This window comes from Triticum dicoccoides, chromosome 1B (assembly GCF_002162155.2).
Source record: "Triticum dicoccoides isolate Atlit2015 ecotype Zavitan chromosome 1B, WEW_v2.0, whole genome shotgun sequence".
NCBI lineage: Eukaryota > Viridiplantae > Streptophyta > Magnoliopsida > Poales > Poaceae > Triticum > Triticum dicoccoides.
In genome coordinates this window covers 234,062,275-234,068,245 of record NC_041381.1, presented here as the reverse complement: position 1 = coordinate 234,068,245, position 5,971 = coordinate 234,062,275, and the positions used below count along the sequence as shown (strand labels likewise).

The 5,971-nt window shown below is 45.7% G+C and overlaps 1 long non-coding RNA gene across 4 annotated transcripts; it reads left to right on the top strand.

The window, feature by feature from the left end:
* The first annotated feature begins 2,476 nt into the window (after window positions 1-2,476).
* On the top strand, window positions 2,477-4,915 carry LOC119329797. Of its 4 annotated transcripts, none has more exons than XR_005159769.1 (4): window positions 2,477-2,633; window positions 2,706-2,836; window positions 2,916-3,137; window positions 4,544-4,915. It is a non-coding gene; the product is annotated as an uncharacterized LOC119329797 (long non-coding RNA). The 4 variants fall into 4 exon arrangements; XR_005159768.1 differs by having other exon boundaries at window positions 2,479-2,836; window positions 4,544-4,697; window positions 4,797-4,853; XR_005159770.1 differs by having other exon boundaries at window positions 2,482-2,629.
* The last annotated feature ends 1,056 nt before the right edge of the window (window positions 4,916-5,971 follow it).

Here is a 5,971-nt window from a genome sequence, read left to right as displayed (position 1 = left end):
GGGGCAGGGCGGGCCGGCGTGGAGGGGCGGGGCGACCTGGCAGGACAGCCGGGGCGGCGAGGCAGCCTAGGCCGGCGCGGACGGGGCGGCGAGGTGGGTCGGGATGGCCGGGGCGGCGAGGCAGTCTCGGGTGGTGAGGCGGGGCGGGGCGGCGGCACGTGGTTGGGACGAGGGGAGGGAGAGAGAGCTAGGGAGAGAGAGGCAGGGTTGGGCGTTTTGTTAGATAGGGCACAGCTCTTTAACGTCCACTAGCAGACGAACGGCAAAGAGGCTCTTTGTCGTCTGCTAGCGGACGGCAAAGATTCTTTGCCATCAGCTAGTGGACAGCAAAGAAAGTGGCTGTTAGGTGGCTCTCGTCAGCGGCCCACCGTGCCTCTTTGCCGTCTGCTAGCGGACGGCAAAGGTTCTACGCCATCAGCTAGCTGGTGGCAAAGATTTTCCGGACGGCAAACATTTTCTTTGTCGCCAGCTGCTTCTTGGCTGTCCATTTTCCTCAAGCTGATGGCAAAGACCCTCTTTGCCATCAGTTAGCTGACGGCAAAGAACCGGCTGACGGCAAAGTTCCTGATTCCAGTAGTGTATCATTTGAAGCATAAGAGCAAGGAGTTCATCACCAACACACCATCTATTACCTTTTGGAGAGTGGTGTCTCCTAGACTGGTTAGGTGTCACTTAGGAGCCTCCGTCAAGATTGTGGAGTTGAACCAAGGAGTTTGTAAGGGCAAGGAGATCGCCTACTTCGTGAAGATCTACCCAAGTGAGGAAAGTCCGTCGTGGGTGATGGCCATGGTGGGACAGACAAGGTTGCTTCTTCGTGGACCCTTCGTGGGTGGAGCCCTCCGTGCACTCGCGCAACCGTTACCCTTCGTGGGTTGAAGTCTCCACCAACGTGGATATACAATAGCACCACCTATCGGAACCACGCCAAAAATCCCCGTGTCTCTAATCACGTTTTCACACTCCAATCCCATCCCTTTACTTTCTTGTAAGTTGCATGCTTTATCTCCCGCTGCTGATATACTCTTTGCATGCTTGCTTAAATTGTATTGTGAATGCTTGAAATTGTGCTAATTTCCTACCTCAACTTGAAAAACTTAAAAACTGCTATCTTTGCTTGTTGAGGGTCTAATCACCCCCCCCTCTAGACACCTCTTCTCGATCCTTTCAAAGAGTCATTGTGGATTGCCCGTGAACGGAGCCTGTGAAGTTTTAGGAGTCTATCTTGAAGACTTACCAGAGTGATAGGGCGAGGACAGGGTGTCCTTAGCTCTAGGGGAATAAGGTGAAGACACAATCTTCTGAGTTCAATCTCAGCCTCCCTAACCAGACATACAGTTGTCACAGCAATTGGAACTGGTCTACCAAATCCCTGCCTTCACCAAGCAACTGGTTCTATCCCCTACCCTTCTTACTTTTCAGTTTGTCTTCGTGAAGTCATTGCTTGCTTGCCTGATCCATTTGACTTCAGTGTGTGAAGACTTGTAATTGTTTGGCTTCATGCTGTCTTCTATTCTGATCCTTTCTACCTAGCTGTTGTTAGTGTTCGAGCATCCACTGTATTTCTTGCTTGACTATTGCTTGTCTAGTGTAGTTTATCTTCCGCTGCATATCATATAGGTTCAGATTTACAGTTTGTCTTCAAAGACCTCGTGTTTTGAATACTTTCATAAAAATCGCCTATTCACCCCCCCCCCCCTAGTCGATAACTAGCACTTTCAGAGTGAGATATAGTGATGGTCAAATCAGATATCTGTGACATACTTTGATGCATTTCAATCATAATAGCCTACTCAATGATATTTATTTATATTTGATGCATTGCCTTTTGTGTTGGATTTCATGCCTGGACTGGGCAACACGCGTCAAGGCGCGCTTTCTATCTATGCTGATATTGACCATCACTATGTCTCACTCTATCACAATTTAATGCTTTTTCTTCACTTTATTGTTATTATCTGTGTAAATGCATATGTTAAACCTGGATTACTACTGACTTAGCATTACCTACTTGACCAACATATTAGGACCGACACCCTCGCCCCAAGGTGCGATCCCGATATAGTTTTTAAGAAGAAAGGAAGCACCCTACAAGCGCTCTCAAAGCTCGGTGATTTTTGACCGTCGGGTCGAGCTGCTTGATGTGATTCTGGCTGTCCGATCAAGCTCCGGATTGACCTGCGCCATCGTCTCGAGTCCCCACCCCTGTAGCAATGAGTAGTCCCGCTTTGCTCACGTTGTTGCTTACTCCGGCTGTTTAGACCGGGTCTACGTGCGGGGTAGATCACGTGTGGGCCGCCTTTGTCAGTGGCAGTGTCTGTGTGGTGTGCGGCCCGTCCGCTCGTTCCAGTGAGCAAATATCTGTTGCCATCGCCAAAATATCTGATCCCCGCCGAGGGCATTTTTGGGTTTCCCTATTTTTGGCGTGTGCGTAGTGGGCGCCGGTTGGCCCGTGCATCGATGAGGTGGGGGAGGGCGGTTGGCTTGCCCTTTCATGCTTCCTTTCGCCCCTTTCTCTCTCAACTCCTTCTCCTCTTACCGCCGACCAGCCGACGCCTATCCTCACGCTGCCGTCATCTGCGCCAACGGGGAGACGCTGCTGGGAACCCTGGATGTCCTGTGGACGGTTGGAGTTGGTGCCCCTCCGTCATCAAGCTCGATCCACTCTCCCTATTAGATCCTCCTGTACCTAACCTAACCACTCACAGGAAGGAGAAGAGGGCATGGTGGTCATGGGGAGAGGAATATGAGGCCATGGGGAGGAAGAAGATGGCCCCCTGGTTCTAGAGGTTGGTCTTCGCGTCAACTGTGATGGATTCGCCATGCGACGCTGATGAAGGTGATTTTCCTTGTCATGTGTTATTTCTTCCCGTTCTCTTATCCGTCCTTTGTTGATTTCCGATCTGGTCTGGTTGCAGGGTCCCTTGTTCTTGTCGTTGATGCGTTGGATCTAATGGTCCATTCACCAATTTGTGCTAGACATTTATTTTGCCCCGTTCATGGTCATTCCCTACAACTTAAGCTGAGTTTGACTTTGATTTTGCTGTGGATTGATCCATCGGGTGCAAGTGCTCGTTCTGCTCGTCAGTTCCTCGCTCGATCTGTGCCAGCCTGATGCGTCTTCATCCAGGGATCTACAGGTCGACCACTTTTCCTCTTCTTCTTTGTGCTCCTCTTCTTTTTAGACATAGGCTTACAATTGTGAAGCAATGTATATTCTTGTCTGTTTGGGTACGCTGTTGGATTTAGACTATTATGTACAGTCTGGCCAACGAGGGGCAAAGGTTGGATTTCTGTGGTCTCCTTTCTTCCTTAATTTTATTCTGGATTATAGGTGTGTGCTTCTTGTTCCTTGTCTGGATTCTGCTAGGCCTTAAGTTTTTTTGTTCATTTGCACATGGATTCTTGGTGCTTTTGTTCTTTTCTTTGTTTTGTTTACTATTTATTTTTGGCTTTCTAAGAATAGCCTACCGACTTGTCAGTTGGTCCTTCTCGTCTTGTGTCGTGATATTGAGGCATGTAGGCTTCAGCTTAATCTGATCCATTTGAGTTAGGCTGCTTAATATGTGTCCACTTGGTCTGCTTGTTTCGCCTGTCATCTTTAGGTTTGTTTACTAGGTTAATTAGATTCCTAATTTAGTGATTGTAGCTCCTTCGGTTTGTCTTATTTGATGGAATTTGGATGTATGTGGCTTTGCTACCTATTCCGTCAATGAGTTGCTCAGTTTTAGTTTCTTTGGGCATCTACTCTATATAGCTTTCTGGTCTCTCCTTCTGGCCTACCATACTATTTATAATTTGTCTCTATTCACAAACCTAGGCTTTGTCAGTGTTGTCTGCATGTGTTATACCGTATTAGATTATGTGTTATGCTCAGTAGGGATTATTTATCTGTACTTCTTGATTTTCCAGAGAGTCTGATTAGAGAAACGGCAATTCACATCTCAGTAGCCTTTGTTGTTTAATTTAGACAACATGTGCAGGTTCATATAGTAGTACACATGTGTGAATGGAAACTCTTCATGTAAGGTGGCAGTAAAAGGCCTCTTCATTTTACATTCGGCACTACAAGCAGCTAATAGATAGGCCCATTGCTTGCGTGATGATAAGTTTTGAACTGATGGTATCGTTGACAATAGTTGCATCAGTGTACATGAGGTCCAAAGAAGCATAGTTTCATGTTTTACAATTAAATCATGTCTACTCTAAGAGACAGTATGTTCCGCTTCTGTATCCTACCACCCTCTGCATACTTTCTTTGTGATATACTATAAGAGCTACACCCTCTGCATACTTTCTTTATGATATAGATAAGACCTACACCATTTTGTTGGGCTTCTTCCATTTGTGTCTATCGATTGGGATCTTATCTATGTTTTTTTGGTTGTATTATGCGGATAGAGAATACACTGTAATTTTCTGCCTGGCCAGCTTGGTTTGATATATGCATTTTTTTTGCCTTTACCTATCCTATGGTGTTAGAGTTTCTTTCCCATATCAGTTTAGTAGTTCTATGTCTGCTCATATTCCTTTTTGTATTTTTCAGGACTGGATACTATTGTTTTTCCTACTCCCCGCTTTGGTCGTGATTAATGACAATGATATCTTCTCTACAATTCTGCAAATTGTTGGATTTTAGAGGTGAGGGCTTCCACATGCCCAGATCCTTGTCTAGTTGAAAGAGGATGGTCAAAAGATTGGTACAGATGTTACTTCTCTTTTTCATTTCTGTAGAAATTACAGACCAAGTTCTTTATCCTTTAGGTTATTCCATGTTTTCTACATTTTTTTCGTGATAGAGGTGAAGGTGTCCCGATGTTTCGATGAGATAGCTATCATTTTCTGTGGGAGTCGACTTTGACGATCTGACTACGAACATGCGAAGACGTCGCACCTTAGCAATCGCTAAACCAACTTTCGAGGGGTTATTGACCACGCCGGAGCATGATCAACCTAACCACGAAGGTCTATTTCCTGCGAGCAAACGAAGAACAAGCAAGAAACTGACATTGCAATCTAGATATTGCGAATATAAGATGAAAGCTTTATTGATCAAGATGGGGTTCTGTGACGTCTTGGTCTGGTCGTTGAACACAAACGAGGTACGCGAAGTTGCAGCTATGGCAAACTTTTAATATAAACAAAATCCAAATTCTAAACGGTGCCTTAAGGGCTTGATATGTCCATTTGGCATCATGCTTTTATATCAATATTTATTGCAATATGAGGTGCTACTAGACATTATGTCAAAATACTTATGCCTTTTCTCTCTTATTTTACAAGGTTTACATGAAGAGGGAGAATGTCGACAGTTGGAATTCTGGGTTGGAAAAGGAGCAAATATCTATTCTACGCAACTCCAAAAGTCCTGAAACTCCACGAAAGTTAGTTTTGGAATATATTAAAAATATTGGGCGAAGAAAGCACCAGAGGGGGGCCATGCACAGTCCACGAGGGTGGAGGGCGCGCCCTACCCCCCTGGGCGCGCCCCCTGATCCCCATCTTATGGTATATGGTGTCTTTTGCCCTGGAAAAAATCATAAGGAAGCTTTCGGGATGAAGCGCAGCCATCTCGAGGCGAAACCTTGGCGGAACCAATTTAGGGCTCCGACGGAGCTGTTGTGCCGGGGAAACATCCCTCCGGGAGGGAGAAATCATCACCATCGTCATCACCATTGATTCTCTCATCGAGAGAGGGTCAATCTCCATCAACATCTTCACCAGCACCATCTCCTCCCAAACCCTAATTTATCTCTTGTATCCGATCTTTGTCTCAAAACCTCAGATTGGTACCTGTGGGTTTTTAGTAGTGTTGATTACTCCTTGTAGTTGATGCTAGTTGGTTTATGCGGTGGAAGATCATATGTTCAGATCCTTTATGCACATTAATACCCCTCTGATTATGAACATGAATATGATTTGTGAGTAGTTACATTTGTTCCTGAGGACATGGGAGAAGTCTTGTTATAAGTAG